This window comes from Schistocerca americana, chromosome 9 (genome assembly GCF_021461395.2).
Source record: "Schistocerca americana isolate TAMUIC-IGC-003095 chromosome 9, iqSchAmer2.1, whole genome shotgun sequence".
In the NCBI taxonomy this organism is placed as follows: domain Eukaryota; kingdom Metazoa; phylum Arthropoda; class Insecta; order Orthoptera; family Acrididae; genus Schistocerca; species Schistocerca americana.
This window is the reverse complement of record NC_060127.1, coordinates 154,551,456-154,567,602: the sequence shown is the minus strand read 5'-3', so window position 1 is coordinate 154,567,602 and position 16,147 is coordinate 154,551,456. Positions and strand designations below refer to the sequence as shown.

Sequence of the window (16,147 nt, the reverse complement as noted above, 5' to 3'; positions counted from 1 at the left end):
AGATACTAAAACTCTAACACTGATTAAGGAAAAGTTAACTAGCTCTAAAGATAAATTCTTGGGAGAATTTTCTGAACCATTTGATGACTGGTGTTAGACAGGGAGATGGACTCTCCCCATTACTGTTTAACTGTGTTTTGGAAAAGGTGACTACAGAAAGGCGAGAGCAAAAGTCGAGTCAAAATACAGATCAATCAAAAAATGAGGTAGAAGTATATTAGAGTAGATTACTTCGCCTTTGCAGATGGTCTGGCAATTTTAACTAGGGATATTACCACAAATCAAAAACAAATTGAAATTCTTAAAGAAGTTAAGGAAAAACTAGGACTACAGAATATATGACATGTAACAAACAAGCACAGACGTTTTTGAACACGAAATACGGAAAAATAATAAGGATTTATCAGGCTAAATATCTGGGGGAAGTCATTCAAGAAAACGGTCTGGAAAAAGCAGCAAACGAAGATCGCTTTCAGAAAGTGGCAATCGTATTCAGATTAACACACAATATTTATAGTAAAAATCACTTTCTACGTTCAGTAAACTTAGGCATTACAGCACTGTAACGAAACCTGTATCTATTTGTGGAGCAGAAACTGTAATTTTAAATAAAAGTAGGGATATTGAAGAAATTCAAAAGAAAGAAAGATTATTAGGAAGATATTAGGCCATAAAATTACTGATGGAGAAGCTGATAGGTGAGAAGTAGCAAGGAATTAGAAAACGAAGACTTAAATTTTATGGACACATTAAAAGCGTGGCAGCCACTAGGTTGACGAAACAAATAGTAGAATTCTACGGATACAGAAGTATAGCGAAAATTGAGCCAATTAAATGGATCTCTGCGATTAAGAAGAGTCTTAATGCAGACGGTATAAATCAGGCAGAGATTGTTGTTGTTGTTGTGGTCTTCAGTCATGAGACTGGTTTGATGCAGCTCTCCATGTTACTCTATCCTGTGCAAGCTTCTTCATCTCCCAGTACCTACTGCAGCCTACATCCTTCTGAATCTGCTTAGTGTATTCATCCTTGGTCTCCCTCTACGATTTTTACCCTCCACGCTGCCCTCCCATACTAAATTGGTGTCCTACCAACCGATCCCTTCTTCTAGTTAAGTTGTGCCACAAACTTCTCTTCTCCCCAATCCTATTCATTAGTTATATGATCTACCCATCTAATCTTCAGCATTCTTCTGTAGCACCACATTTCAAAACCTTCTATTCTCTTCTTGTCCATATTATTTATCGTTCATGTTTCACTTCTATACATGGCTACACTCCATACAAATACTTTCAGAAATGACTTCCTGACACTTAAATCAATACTCGATGTTAACAAATTTCTCTTCTTCAGAAACGCTTTCGTCCGCATCTCGTGGTCGTGCGGTAGCGTTCTCGCTTCCCACGCCCGGGTTCGATTCCCGGCGGGGTCAGGGATTTTCTCTGCCCCGTGATGACTGGGTGTTGCGTGCTGTCCTTAAGTTAGTTAGGTTTAAGTAGTTCTAAGTTCTAGGGGACTGATGGCCATAGATGTTAAGTCCCATAGTGCTCAGAGCCATTTGAACCATTTTTAGAAACGCTTTCCTTGCCATTGCCAGTCTACATTTTATATCCTCTCTACTTCGACCATCATCAGTTAGTTTGCTCCCCAAATAGCAAAACTCCTTTACTACTTTAAGTGTCTCATTTCCTAATCTAATTCGCTCAGCATCACCCGACTTAATTCGACTACATTCCATTATCCTCGTTTTGCTTTTGTTGATGTTCATCTTATATCCTCCTTTCAAGACACTGTCCATTCCGTTCAACTGCTCTTCTAAGTCCTTTGCTGTCTCTGACAGAATTACAATGTCATCGGCGAACCTCAAAGTTTTTATTTTTTCTCCATGGATTTTAATACCTACTCCGAATTTTTCTTTTGTTTCCTTCAATGCTTGCTCATTATACAGAATGAATAATAAGAGATTACGGAAAAAAAACATTCAGATAAGAGATATTTGATTGGAAAGTTGGTCAGAGGGGAGTTAGAAAATGGACTGCAACACCGTACTCTGATGAAAGAAAGAGACTTCATTCTGAAAGGATTAAAAAAGTTTGGACACAAAGGGAGGCCAATCATCAAAAGGGACATTGAGTGGTCCTATTGGGCCCATCCGTAAATAATAACAACAATAAATATAAATCTAAAATGATTTTGTTTTCCTATTTGTAATGACTCAGATATTTAAGGTTTAGGATCGAATAAACGAGGTTCCCCATACGCCAAACACTTGAGTGTTTAGCGCAGGATGATCGTGTGGCTGCTGTAACGCCCCAACGACCACCTTAAAGTCAATTAAGAAAGAACATGAAGTAGGGAAAGTTATCTTGGCAGTTACGACATCTTTGCCGATGAGCTAACACGGAAGAGTTTTGTCAACAACTACATTGTACACCACTGAGCACATTTGTTAGCGAAAGAGAAAGAAGAAACATTGTGTTTCAGCAATGGACAAATATCCATGTGACAAATGTGAAATTAATATCTCAAAAGTTAAGCCCAAAGTAATGTCATCAGAGATAACTTTGATGTGGAAGAGAGTTGTAAGCGCAACGAAGAAATTCAACGCGCCTACAATGCTCTTCCACAGAAGAAGTCGCTTGGTAGAACTCATCCAGTGCAGACGTACGAGAGCAGTTCTGATCTGAATTATTGAGATTGTGAATCGTGACGAGATTGTTTTCGAGTTTAGAAGTGTTTGTTGCGTGACGGGCTTCACGGCTTAAGAAACTGATTTTATGAACTGAGACAGGAACAGATAGACTGATACTACGGGTTAATTGAAATCTAATGACAGAATTAGTGAACATTGGACTTGACTTAAAATTAGTTGGACCTTAAGGAGAAGTGAACATTCTATGAAATAATACACGCAATTAGTCTTGAGTAGGACCCAAGTACACGACATCATGAAGATAAAACAAGAAACTTTAACTCAATCGGACTGACTTAACTAAATTATTCCGTGTGCGTGTGGTGCGGGAGTTATAAGTATTTAGTGACAAAATAACGATAAACTGTTCGTTACCAGTTAAATACCCGGTGTGGACTACATCATTAAATAGTTTGATAAATGACTAAATCAACGACTACTCATGAAAGACTATGTCATTGAAGTGCAAATATTCGCGTCATTAGTTGAGAAGTGAACTTTAAAATATTTTCGTATTACGACGCAATCTTACGAAGACTGAATCGAAGAGTATCTCTGGATCTCGCTGCATAGCAGCGCAACAATTCCATAGCAACGAGACAACAGCGTAAGAAAAAACTGTTAACTAAAATATTCCCTCGCAATCAGTGGTGTGTGCTATGCGAACGAGAGAAGAATTAATAACTACTGCAAATCCGGGCAATTAACAATACAATATTAGTAATAAAAGGCATTAATTATGCGAGTTCGCATAAGTGGAAACGCTGCGGACTTGTAATTGAGATACAACGAGTACGCGAGGAACGCCTTTTCGGAAATTTTTTCAGGTTTTTTCTCCCGTTAATCTACGGGGCCTGACGTTATATCGCATCGTGTCTCTACTCTGCCGCGAGAGCTGTGGCAGTGGCTGCTCTACGGCGTCGACTACATCAGCACGCGGTTGGAGTCCGGGGGCACGCGCCACACACTGTAGATGCAGATATGTACGGGGTCCGCGTTCAGTGCTCAGTGGTCCCGCATAGGCTCTCGTGCTGCTGGTTTGGGATCCCAGCGTCCCAGCGGCGTCTCCCTGCCCTGTGGACCGGTTCCTGCACTTTTACTGACCAACAAAAACCAGTCCCCCTCCCTGTCTAACTCCTCTTTTTTACTCCTTTCCTCGTCCGCTGCTCGCCTCATCACGATCCTGCTACTGCCTCGCATCTTCTCATCTCTTCTCCCCCCTCCCCCCCCCCCCCACACGTCTCTATCCCTCTCTCTTTCTTACTGAGTTTCTCTCTCTCTCTCCTTCCCCAACCTCCGCCCCTCCTCTTCTTTTTAAGCGACCGCCCGCTTCTGAGAAAGGGAAACCGCGAAGCGAGCGCTTTTAAATATAGCCCCCCGAATGAATTTATTATGCGAGAGATCGGGTTTCGGCGAGGTCCGCTTTCCTCCTTTTCGTTCTTATTTTGCCGCGACGTCGTTCCAGAACTCTGAGCCGGTGACGCCAAGTTGACCCGCGCTCCACTCCAGAGGCGCTTTGTTTGTTTTTCTCTTGCAGAAGGTACCGGGGCAAATTCTGCGTCGCAGCCCCGACTCATTTACATAGCCGAAGTAAATTACTCCACTGCCACTGGTAACAATAGACCGAAATTTTCCTGTCAATGTTAAAAAAAAAAAAAATACTGCCTCGTGATGACTGGGTGTTGTGTGATGTCCTTAGGTTAGGTAGGTTTAAGTAGTTCTAAGTTCTAGGGGACTGATGACCATAGATGTTAAGTCCCATAGTGCTCAGAGCCATTTGAACCATTTTTTGTTAAAAAATATATCTGCTCAACCACTTGTTGATAGTGCAAAACACTACGATTGACGCTTTTCGGAAGTCAAGCTTCAATCATTAGAATAATAAAAAGTAAAAGAGCCTGTTAAAACTCGCTAAAATGGAACATGCACCAGGCACAATAAAATTGATAATAAAATTATAACAATGTGGTTACTTCCCTTGTTGCAGCCGTGTCTTCCAAGGTGCATCTCCACATAGTCGTCTAAATATTAAAAACTCTAAAATGGTGTCGCCTATGGTGTTCAACATCTAACCACATGGCTCTCTCCTCTATCGTCCTAAATCGCCCGTGCGTCTTCGTTGATATCACACACCACGTAGCCAAACACGACACTGAAACGCGAGTGAGCTCACGCGCAAGTAAACAAGGAAGTCACAGAGATGTCTATACAGACAGATAACGTATACATGTTCCAAGGACCTCATGAAATGATGGTATCCTGCCAATTGCTAAACAATATTATTTGCGGTATTTTTCGTTGCATTCGCGCGCTGTTTCAGTCGTATACTGATATACTGACAACGTTTTGGTGATATCCGTTGGCTCTGGATAGTTGTTTCAAGGAAGAATATCGCAAATAGTATTACGAGAGTCACTATACCATACTTCGTGATATTTCGCAAAAAGTGGCTAACATTTTCAAACCTTTTAAAGTTGATACCGCTTTTCAGACGAATAATACGCTGCGGTTTAAATTAAGAAATAGTTTACAGCAAGAAAGCGATAAATACGAGAGAGCTGGGGTCTATAAAATTCATTGTAACACGTACAAGGAAAGCTATGTAGGCCAAACTGGTAGGTCCTTTGAGGTACGTTACAAAGAACATAGCGATGCTTTCCGGCTTAATAATTTCGAAAAGTCAGCTGTAGCCACGAATATTTGGGAAACGGGACACCCCATGTTGGGAATAGATCAGGATCTCGTTATTTTACATAGACAGGACAAAGGCAAAAAGCTGCATCTACTAGAACAGCTTGAAATTACGATACATAGCGTGGATAATCAGAACACACTGTATGAACAGCTAACTGGTGATACAAATAACTTTTTCAAACATTTCACTGTTTGTTTTTTTTTTTTTTTTTTTTTTTTTTTTTTTTTTTTTTTTTTTGTAACTACATTTTTAGCAATTGGCAGGATACCAACATTTCATGAGGTCCTTGGAACATGTATACGTTATCTGTTTGTATAGACATCTCTGTGACTTCCTTGTTTACTTGCGCGTCAGTTCACTCGCGTTTAAGTGTCGTGTTTGGTTTCGTGGTGTGTGGTATCAACGAAGACGCACGGGCGGTTTACGACGATAGAGGAGGGAGCCATGTGGTTAGATGTTGAACACCATAGGCGACACCATTTTAGAGTTTTTTAGATTTTGACGACTATGCAGAGATGCACCTTGGAAGGCACGGCTGCAACAAGGGAAGTAATCACGATGTTTTAATTTTATTATCAATTTTATTGTGTGTGGTGCATGTTCCATTTTAGCGAGTTTTAACAGGTTCTTTTACTTTTTATTATTCTGATGATGGAAGCTTGACTTCCGAAACGTGTCAATCTTAGTGTTTTACACTATAAACAAGTGGTTGAGCCGATATATTATTTAACATTGACATTCACAACCACGACCTCTCAACCAGTATGGATAAAACCAACGAAATTTTCCTATTTCTTCTACATTTACGAGGGTCGATCAAAACACTGACCGAATGAAGTTAGCACACTGGACTCCCATTCGGGAGGACGACGGTCCAAACCCGCGTCCGACCATCCTCATTTACGTTTTCCGCGAGTTCCCTAAATCGCTTCAGGCAAATGCCGGGATGGTTTCTTTGAAAGGGCACGGCCGACTTCCTTCCCTATTCTTCTCTGATCCTATGGCACCCATGACCTCGCTGTTTGGTCCCTCCTCCCAAATAAACCAATCAACCAATCAAAACCCTGTGCCTCAAATATCTGCGTCATAGAAAAATTAATAATGAACATACTGGGTTTCGAGAATGAGATTTTCACTCTGCAGCGGAGTGTGCGCTGATATGAAACTTCTGGCAGATTAAAACTGTGTGCCGGACCGAGACTCGAACTCGGGACCTTTGCCTTTCGCGGGCAAGTGCTCTACCAACTGAGCTACCCGAGCACGACTCACGCCCCGTCCTCACAGCTTTACTTCTGGTAGTATCTCGTCTCCTACCTTCCAAACTTTACAGAAGCTCTCCTGCGAACCTTGCAGAACTAGCACTCCTGAAAGAAAGGATATTGCGGAGACATGTCTTAGCCACAGCCTGGGGGATGCTTCCAGAATGAGATTTTCACTCTGCAGCGAAGTGTGCGCTGATGTGAAACTTGCCCGCAAAAGGTCCCGAGTTCGAGTCTCGGTCCGGCACACAGTTTTAGTCGGCCAGGAAGTTTCAGTACCGATACAGTTTCGCAGAACTCACTGGCAGGTACCTAGTGTATGGGGAAGTACGTTGCAGTGCTCTCGCTGCTGAAAGGCTGTACAGGGAACGATTTCGTAACAGGCACCATCCGTCACGACAAGTATTTATTTCTCTCGATCGACGAATGAAGGAGACTGGTTCATTGGAAAGAAGAAATGACGGACCTGACAAAGTGAGGACCACTCGCACATGCGATTTTGAAGAGGAAGTGCTTGTCCCATTCCACGTGAAATGCACGCTGCACATACTACCGTGTGGTTAACACTCCACGGACCACAATTACACGCATATCACCCACAACGAGTCCATCCAATGCTTGTGGCTGATTTAGAACCAAGGGTCACATCGCGTCAGTGGCTGCTCCAATAATGGACTGATCGACTAGATTTCCTCCAAATCGTGCTGAATACTGACGAGACCTCATTTGATCGTGATCGTATTTCGAACAGCAGGGACAGCCAAGTGTCTGGAACCTAGCGACCGCTGCTGTCGCAGGTTCGAATCCCGCCTCGGGCATGGATGTGTGTGATCTCCTTAGGTTAGTTAGGTTTAAGTAGTTATAACTTCTAGGGGACTGTTGACCTCAGAAGTTAAATCTCATAGTGCTCAGAGCCATTTGAACCATTTTTGACAGCCAAGTGTGGGGTGAGTGCCCCAGGGAAGTGTGGTAGGTCCGCTGTTGTTTTCTATCTACATAAATGATCTTTTGGATAGGGTGGATAGCAATGTGCGGCTGTTTGCTGATGATGCTGTGATGTACGAGAAGGTGTCGTCGTTGAGTGACTATAGGAGGATACAAGATGACTTGGACAGGATTTGTGATTGGTGTAAAGAATGGCAGCTAACTCTGATAATAGATAAAGGTAAATTAAAACAGATGAATAGGAAATAGAATCCTGTAATGTTTGAATACTCCATTAGTAGTGTAGCGCTTGACACAGTCACGTCGATTAAATATTTGGGCGTAACATTGCAGAGCGATATGAAGTGGGACAAGCATGTAATGGCAGTTGTGGGGAAGGCGGATAGTCGTCTTCGGTTCATTGGTAGAATTTTGGGAAGATGTGGTTCATCTGTAAAGTAGACCGCTTATAAAACACTAATACGACATACTCTTGAGTACTGCTCGAGCGTTTGGGATCCCTATCAGGTCGGATTGAGGGAGGAGGTAGAAGCAATTCAGAGGCGGGCTGCTAGATTTGTTACTGGTAGGTTTGATCATCACGCGAGTGTTACGGAAACGCTTCAGGAACCCGGGTGGGAGTCTCTAGAGGAAAGGAAGCGTTCATTTCGTGAATCGCTACTGAGGAAGTTTAGAGAACGAGCATTTGAGGCTGACTGCAGTACAATTTTACTGCCGCCAACTTACATTTCGCGGAAAGACCACAAAGATTAGATAAGAGAGATTAGGGCTCGTACAGAGGCATATAGGCAGTCATTTTTCCCTCGTTCTGTTTGGGAGTGGAACAGGGAGAGATGATGCTAGTTGTGGTACGAGGTACCCTCCGCCACGCACCGTATGGTGGATTGCGGAGTATGTGTGTAGATGTAGATGTTTGAAAATATCCAATTCCTCTAAAACATCTAACCTACGCCCCTTCTTTTCGGTATGCAGAATATTGTTATCGCCTATGGCTTTAGGCACGTGCCCAGTAATTAAGAGATGATCGGCAAAGGATGAATTTAGGGGACTGGTGCCGTTCTTTCTCAAAAGATGTTCTTCATATCTGATGGTGAAATTCTTCTCTTGAAATTTTAGTAGAACACAATTTTTCTTTCACCGTGTGAGGCTTTTTGAGCTCCCATCATCTTTCTCTTTGACTGTGTGAAGCAGGTATTGGCGGTACAAGGAAAAAGTACGATTGTAGTGGAGGCTGGCAGTTTGAATGGAATAACAAGATTTCCGATATGTAGGAACAGCACACAAGTTGCGTTAAAAAGCAATTTTTAATGCAACTAGTGTGCTATTTCTTCAGATCGGCATTCTTCAGAAACAGTTGCTGAGAAAGATGGCTGCAATCTGACAAGATTGTGGGATAACCTGATGTAGTCGGCGCTCACCGCTACAACAGAAACTGCAACGTCCAAGTTCACTGTGCAGTTTTGACGCTGCAACCGTGAGGTAGCTGACGTTGGCAGAAATGAACAAATAGAGAAGTCGGCAAGAAGTTTTCCGGACAAATCTGGTATGTGACGAAACCGAAGAAACCATCAGACACCTTCCATTGTGCCACTTACATGCAGTTACCATCCCTAACAAAGCGGTTACCGTTAAGCGTAAACGTGTATCGTCTTCCTTTCAGTTGTTGCTCGAAACGGGGTAAGCAGGCATCTAGCATGTTGATGTGCAGAATATGTAATACACTGGGGAGCCTAAGTAGCTGCTACACTCGCTTAATATCGTGCAGCGCCCTGCAAGCACGCAAAAGTGCCGCAACATGACGTGGCATGGACTACTGTCTGAAGTAATGCTGGAGGGAACTGACACCGTGAATCCTGCAGGGCCGTCCGTAAAGCCGTAAGAGTACGACTGGGTGGAGATCTCTTGTGAACAGCACGTTGCAAGGCATCCAGGATATACTCAATAATGTTCGTGTCTGTGCAGTTTGGTAGCCAGCGGGAGTATTTAATCGCAGAGGAGTGTTAGTGGAACCACTCTGTAGAAATTGTGGACGTGTGAGGTGCCTCATTGTCCTGTTGGAATTGCCCAAGTCCGTCGAAGTGCACAGTGGATATGAATGGATGCAGGTGATCCGTCACCTGTCAGAATCGTACCTACACGTATCAGGGGTCCCATATCAGTCCAACTGCACACGCCCCAAACCCTTACTGAGACTCCACCAGATTGAACAGTCCCCTGTTGACATGCAGGGTCCAGGGTCAATGGATTCATGAGGTTGTCTCCATAAGTGCACACGTCCATCCATTCGATACAATTTGAAACGTGACTCGTCCGACCAGGCAACATGTTTCCAGTCATCAACAGTCCAATGTCGGTGTTGAAGAGCCCAGGCGGGGCGTAAAGCTTTGTGTCGTGCAGTTCAAATGGTTCAAATGGCTCTGAGCACTATGGGACTCAACTGCTGAGGTCATTAGTCCCCTAGAACTTAGAACTAGTTAAACCTAACTAACCTAAGGACATCACAAACATCCATGCCCGTGGCAGGATTCGAACCTGCGACCGTAGCGGTCTTGCGGTTCCAGGCTGCAGCGCCTTTAACCGCACGGCCACTTCGGCCGGCTGTCGTGCAGTCAAAATGGTTCAAATGGCTCTGAGCACTGTGGAACTTAACTTCTGAGATCATCAGTCCCCTACTACGACCGGCTGTCGTGTAGTCATCAAGGGTACATGAGTGGGCCTTCGGTTGCTAAAGCCCATATCATTGAAGTTTCGTTTAACGATTCGCACGCTGACACTTGTTGATGGAGGGGAGGGGCAGCAATTCTGTCACGCTGAACGATTCTCCTCAGTCGTCGTTGGTCCCGTTCTTTCAGGATCTTTTTCCGGCCGCGGCGATATTGGAGATGTGATATCTTACCGGACTGCTAATATTCACGGTACACTCGTGAAATGGTCGTACGGGAAGTAACCCACTTCATCGCTACGTCGAGGATGCTGTGTCCTATCGCAAGTGCGCCGACTGTTACACCACGCTCAAACTAGCTTAAATCTTTCCAACCTGCCACTGCAGCAGTAACCGTTCTAACAACTACGTCACATACTTGTTGTTGTTGTGGTCTTCAGTCCTGAGACTCCTTTGATGCAGCTCTCCATGCTACTCTATCCTGTGCAAGTCTCTTCATCTCCCAGTACCTACTGCAACCTACATCCTTCAGAATCTGCTTAGTGTATTCATCTCTTGGTCTCTCTCTACGATATTTACCCTCCACGTGCCCTCCAGTACTAAATTTGTGATCCCTTGATGCCTCAGAACATGTCCTACCACACGATCCCTTCTTCTAGTCAAGTTGTGCCACAAACTCCTCTTCTCCCCAATTCTTTTCAAAACCTCCTCATTAGTTATGTGATATACCCATCTACTCTTCAGCATTCTTCTGTAGCACCACATTTCGAAAACTTCTATTCTCTTCTTGTTTAAACTTTTTATGGTCCATGTTTCACTTCCATACATGGCTACACTCCATACAAATACCTTCAGAAACGACATCCTGGCACTTAAACCGATACTCGATGTTAACAAACCTCTCTTCTCCAGAAACGGTTTCCTTGCCATTGCCAGTCTACATTTTATATCCTCTCTACTTCGACCATCGTCAGTTATTTTGCTCCCCAAATAGCAAAACTCCTTTACTACTTTAAGTGTCTCATTTCCTAATCTAATTTCCTCAGCATCACCCGACTTAATTCGACTACATTCCATTATCCTCGTTTTGCTTTTGTTGATATCTTATATCCAACTTCCAAGACACTGTCCATTCCGTTAAACTGCTCTTCCAAGTCCTTTGCTGTCTCTGACAGAATTACAATGTCATCGGCGAAACTCGAAGTTTTTATTTCTTCTCCATGGATTTTAATACCTACTCCGAATTTTTCTTTTGTTTCCTTTACTGCTTGCTCAATATACAGATTGAATAACATCGGGGAGAGGATGCATCGTCTCACTCCCTTCCCAACCACTGCTTCCCTTTCATGCCCCTCGACTCTTATAACTGCCATCTGGTTTCGTACAATTTGTAAATAGCCTTTCGCTCCCTGTATTTTACTCTTGTCACCTTCAGAATTTGAAAGAGAGTATTCCAGTCAACATTGCCAAAAGTTTTATCTAAGTCTACAAATGCTAGAAACGTAGGTCGCCTTTCCTTAATCTTTCTTCTAAGAAGTCGTAGGGTCAGTATTGTCTCACGTGTTCCAACATTTCTACGGAATCCAAACTAATCTTCCCCCCGTCGGCTTCTACCAGTTTTTCCATTCGTCTATAAAGAATTTGCGTTAGTATTTTGCATCCGTGACTTATTAAACTGATAGTTCGGTAATTTTCACATCTGTCAACACATGCTTTCTTTGGGATTGGAATTATTATATTCTTCTTGAAGTCTGAGGGAATTTCGCCTGTCTCATACATCTTGCTCACCAGATGGTAGAATTTTGTCAGGACTGGCTCTACCAAGGCTGCCAGTAGTTGTAATGGAATGTTGTTTACTCCCGGGGCCTTGTTTCGACTTAGGTCTTTCAGTGCTCTGTCAAACTCTTCACGCAGTATCATATCTCTCATTTCATCTTCATCTACCTCCTATGCCATTTCCATAATATTGTCCTCAAGAACACCGCCCTTGTATAGACCCTCTATATACTCCTTCCACCTTTCTGCTTTCCCTTCTTTGCTTAGTACTGGGTTTCCATCTGAGCTCTTGATATTCATGCAAGTGGTTCTCTTTCCTCCAAAGGTCTCTTTGATTTTCCTGTAGGCAGAATCTAAGTTACCCCTCATGAGATAAGCCTCTACATCCTTACATTTGTCCTCTAGCCATCCCTGCTTAGCCACTTTGCACTTCCTGTCGATCTCATTTTTGAGACGTTTGAATTCCTTTTTGCCTGCTTCACTTGGTGCATTTCTGTATTTTCTCCTTTCATCAGTTAAATTCAGTATGTGATTTACGAACTAGAAACGTCCCACACCACAACTGCCGCTGGAGTGCGTTGCGATCGCGTATACGACGTTGGGGCCCACGTACCGTATGCACAAGTCGTATCGTTCCTGAGCGTTCAGCAGCACGTTTAACTTGCCACTTTCGACGTTAACGTTCGACAGCGCGGTCCGTGTGCCGACGGCTTAACGGAGGTCCAGCGCTGGAGCGAGGGCGCCCGCCTTGTTGACGGAAGCTGGAGCGGCCGCAGCGCCGGCCACTCCAGCCTCTGGCGGCGAACAAAGGAGGGCCTTGACGGCATACCACGCAGCTGGGACGGGCCGGCCGGCGTGCGTTGCGTGAGGTTGCGCGCGCGTGCGTGAGCCTGCGTGTGGCCGGCGCACGCACTGCTTCCCGGCAATCCAGGGGAAGCCGCAGTGGACTGCTTGCGTGAAAAGGGGGTGAGGACTCTCCAAACGTATGCCATTCACTCCTTGACACCACCGTCTCATCTAATAGACATGTGTCCAAAACCTAAGGTCGAAAACAACCTCCACATACTGCGTCGCTAGCTCGGTTAAACTTGGAGCACATACAGTAATGGAAATAAGTATTCATACATGAGCGCATGGAAAAGTAAACTGCCTTTATTGACAATACGAAACCAAAAACACTAATTGGATATGCACTATACACACTGGCCAGTCGCCAATGCAACTGTGCTGGTATGTAGAACGAGAATGAACAAGCCTTTACAAAGCAAAATACAAAATCATCTGCCAAGTTCTCTACTGCGCTGGGAATTAAGTATTCATACATCAACAGAAAATGACACTTCTAACAAAGCCAGAACATGTTTAATACTTCGTATGCATACCCTTCCGATGTATTACGTCTCGCAACCTCCGTGGCATGGAATGGACCAATTTTCTTGTAGTTTACGACGTGATACCTTCCCATTCTCGAAGGAGAGCCTCTTTAAAAGAGGCCTTACTACGGATGTCGTATTTTCTCACTCGTGTTTCCAGCTCATTCCACAAGTGTTCGATGGGATTAAGGTCCGGACTCTGAGCTAGTGTTTCAAGAGTGTGTGGAGTGTTGTAGATAAACCACAGCCGGACTATTTGCGCCTTATGTTTGGGATCATTGTCCTGTTGGAAGTAATAATTTCTAGGAAGACCCAAGACGTTATTACTCTGTTGTAAGTTCTGTTTGAGGATGCTCATATACATAGATCTGTCCATGGTACCTTCCACAAACACTAATTTTCCGACACCGGAGGCTGACATACAGCCCCACAACATCCGCGCTTCACCGTGGGTTGAATGTTGTTTCGATCGAGATCTATATTCGATCTTCTCCAGACCAAGATCCTATCAACATTGTGCACGATATTAAATTTGATTTCATCACTAAACAATACAGTATCCCAGAAGTCTGCTGTCGTGGATACATGCTGTTTCGCGACTTCCATCCGCCACTTCCTGTACTTTTTGCTGATGTAGGGCTTTCGTCTCGGGACCCTGGCTCTGTAGCCCGAACGATTGAAAATGGTACGAACTGCCCTTGGAGTGATGTCCTTTCGGAAGTGGTCATGTACATATGCGGATAGTGCCGACGCTGTCGTTTTCGGGTTTTTCTTGATGATTCTTGGTAGCATTTTGGTCTCTCTTCTTGTAAGCTTCTGTGGACGACCGTGTCGTTCACTGTTTATTACTACATGTCTGTCCTTATATCGCTTAATGATAGAGTGCACAGTCGCTCGACTTCGTCCTATGATGTTCGCAATTTCGGCACACGACTTGTGTTGAAGACATTGGGCGACAACGATGTTTCATTCCTCAATGGTCGTTTCCTTCCCCTTGCTGCTGTTCCGCGGTACCCACGTCCGACGTGCTGTTGCTTCACGGCCGGCACACGACTACACAAGTGTGGCATGCACTCCGGCCGGGGATGCGTCAGCCGTTTGTTTGGTTGAAAGTACTCAGCTGTATGAATACATTTTGCCCTGTCGTAGACCATGCGGAGTGTAACATATTTTATTTTCCCAGAATAGATTCATGGAATGCGGGAAGCTTCATAACCAAGAACATGGTTATCTGACGCTACATCATTGTACGTATTCGTATCGGCGCTGTGGGTGATTTACTATCCCAACACACCATCGTAGTATGCCATCACCTACTGTATGAATACTTATTTCCATGAGTGTAGAAAGAGCTCATCATCACCATCATCATCATTTAAGACTGATCATGCCTTTCAGCGTTCAGTCTGGAGCATAGCCCCCCTTATAAAATTCCTCCATGATCCCATATTCATTGCTAACATTGGTGCCTCTTCTAATGTTAAGCCTATTACTTCAAAATCATTCTTAACCGAATCTAGGTACCTTCTCCTTGGTCTACCCCGACTCCTCCTACCCTCTACCGCTGAACCATGAGTCTCTTGGGTAACCTTGCTTCTCCCATCCGTGTAACGTGACCGCACCGACTAAGCCTGTTCCCCCTGACTGCTACATTTCATTCCCAGTTTTTCTTTGATTTCCTCATTGTGGACACCCTCCTGCTATTGTTTCCATCTTCTAGTACCTGCAATCATCTTATCTACTTTCATATCCGTAACCTCAACCTTATTGATAAGGTACTTAGAGAAAGCTTTTGACAATGATGACCGGAATACTCTCTTTCAAATTCTGAAGGTGGCAGGGGTAAAATACAGGGAGCGAAAGGCCATTTACAATTTGCACAGAAAGCAGATGCCAGTTATAAGAGTCGAGGGATATGAAAGGGAAGCAGTGATTGGGAAGGGAGTGAGACAGGGTTGTAGCCTCTCCCCGATGCTATTCAATCTGTATATTGAGCAAGCAGTAAAGGAAACGAAAGAAAAGTTCGGAGTAGGTATTAAAATCCATGGAGAAGAAATAAAAACTTTGAGGTTCGCCGATGACTTTGTAATTCTGTCAGAGATATCAAAGGACTTGGAAGAGCAGTTGAACGGAATGGACAGTGTCTTGAAAGGAGGATATAAGATCAACATCAACAAAAGAAAAACGAGGATAATGGAATGTAGTCGAATTAAATCAGGTGATGCTGAGGGAATTAGATTAGGAAATGAGACACTTAAAGTAGTAGATGAGTTTTGCTATTTGGGGAGCAAAATAACTGATGATGGTCGAAGTAGAGAGGATATAAAATATAGATTGGCAATGGCAAGGAAAGCGTTTCTGAAGAAGAGAAATTTATTAACATCGAGCATAGATTTAAGTCTCAGGAAGTCGTTTCTGAGAGTGTTTGTATGGAGTGAAGCCATGTACGGAAGTGAAACATGGACGATAAATAGTTCGGACAAGAAGAGAATAGAAGCTTTCGAAATGTGGTGCTACAGAAGAATGCTGAAGATTAGATGGGTAGATCACATAACTAATGAGGAGGTATTGAATAGAATTAGAGAGAAGAGGATTTTGTGGCACAACTTGACTAGAAGAAGGGATCGGTTGGTAGGACATGTGTTGAGGCATCAAGGGATCACCAATTTACTACTGGAGGGCAGCGTGGAGGGTAAAAATCGTAGAGGGAGACCAAGAGATGAATACACTAAGCAGATTCAGAAG

The 16,147-nt window shown here is 43.7% G+C and overlaps 1 non-coding gene across 1 annotated transcript; it reads right to left on the bottom strand.

The window, feature by feature from the left end:
* Nucleotides 1-6,573: 6,573 nt before the first annotated feature.
* On the bottom strand, nucleotides 6,574-6,648 carry Trnas-cga. The gene has a single exon. It is a non-coding gene; the product is annotated as a tRNA-Ser (tRNA).
* Between the last annotated feature and the right edge of the window lie 9,499 nt (nucleotides 6,649-16,147).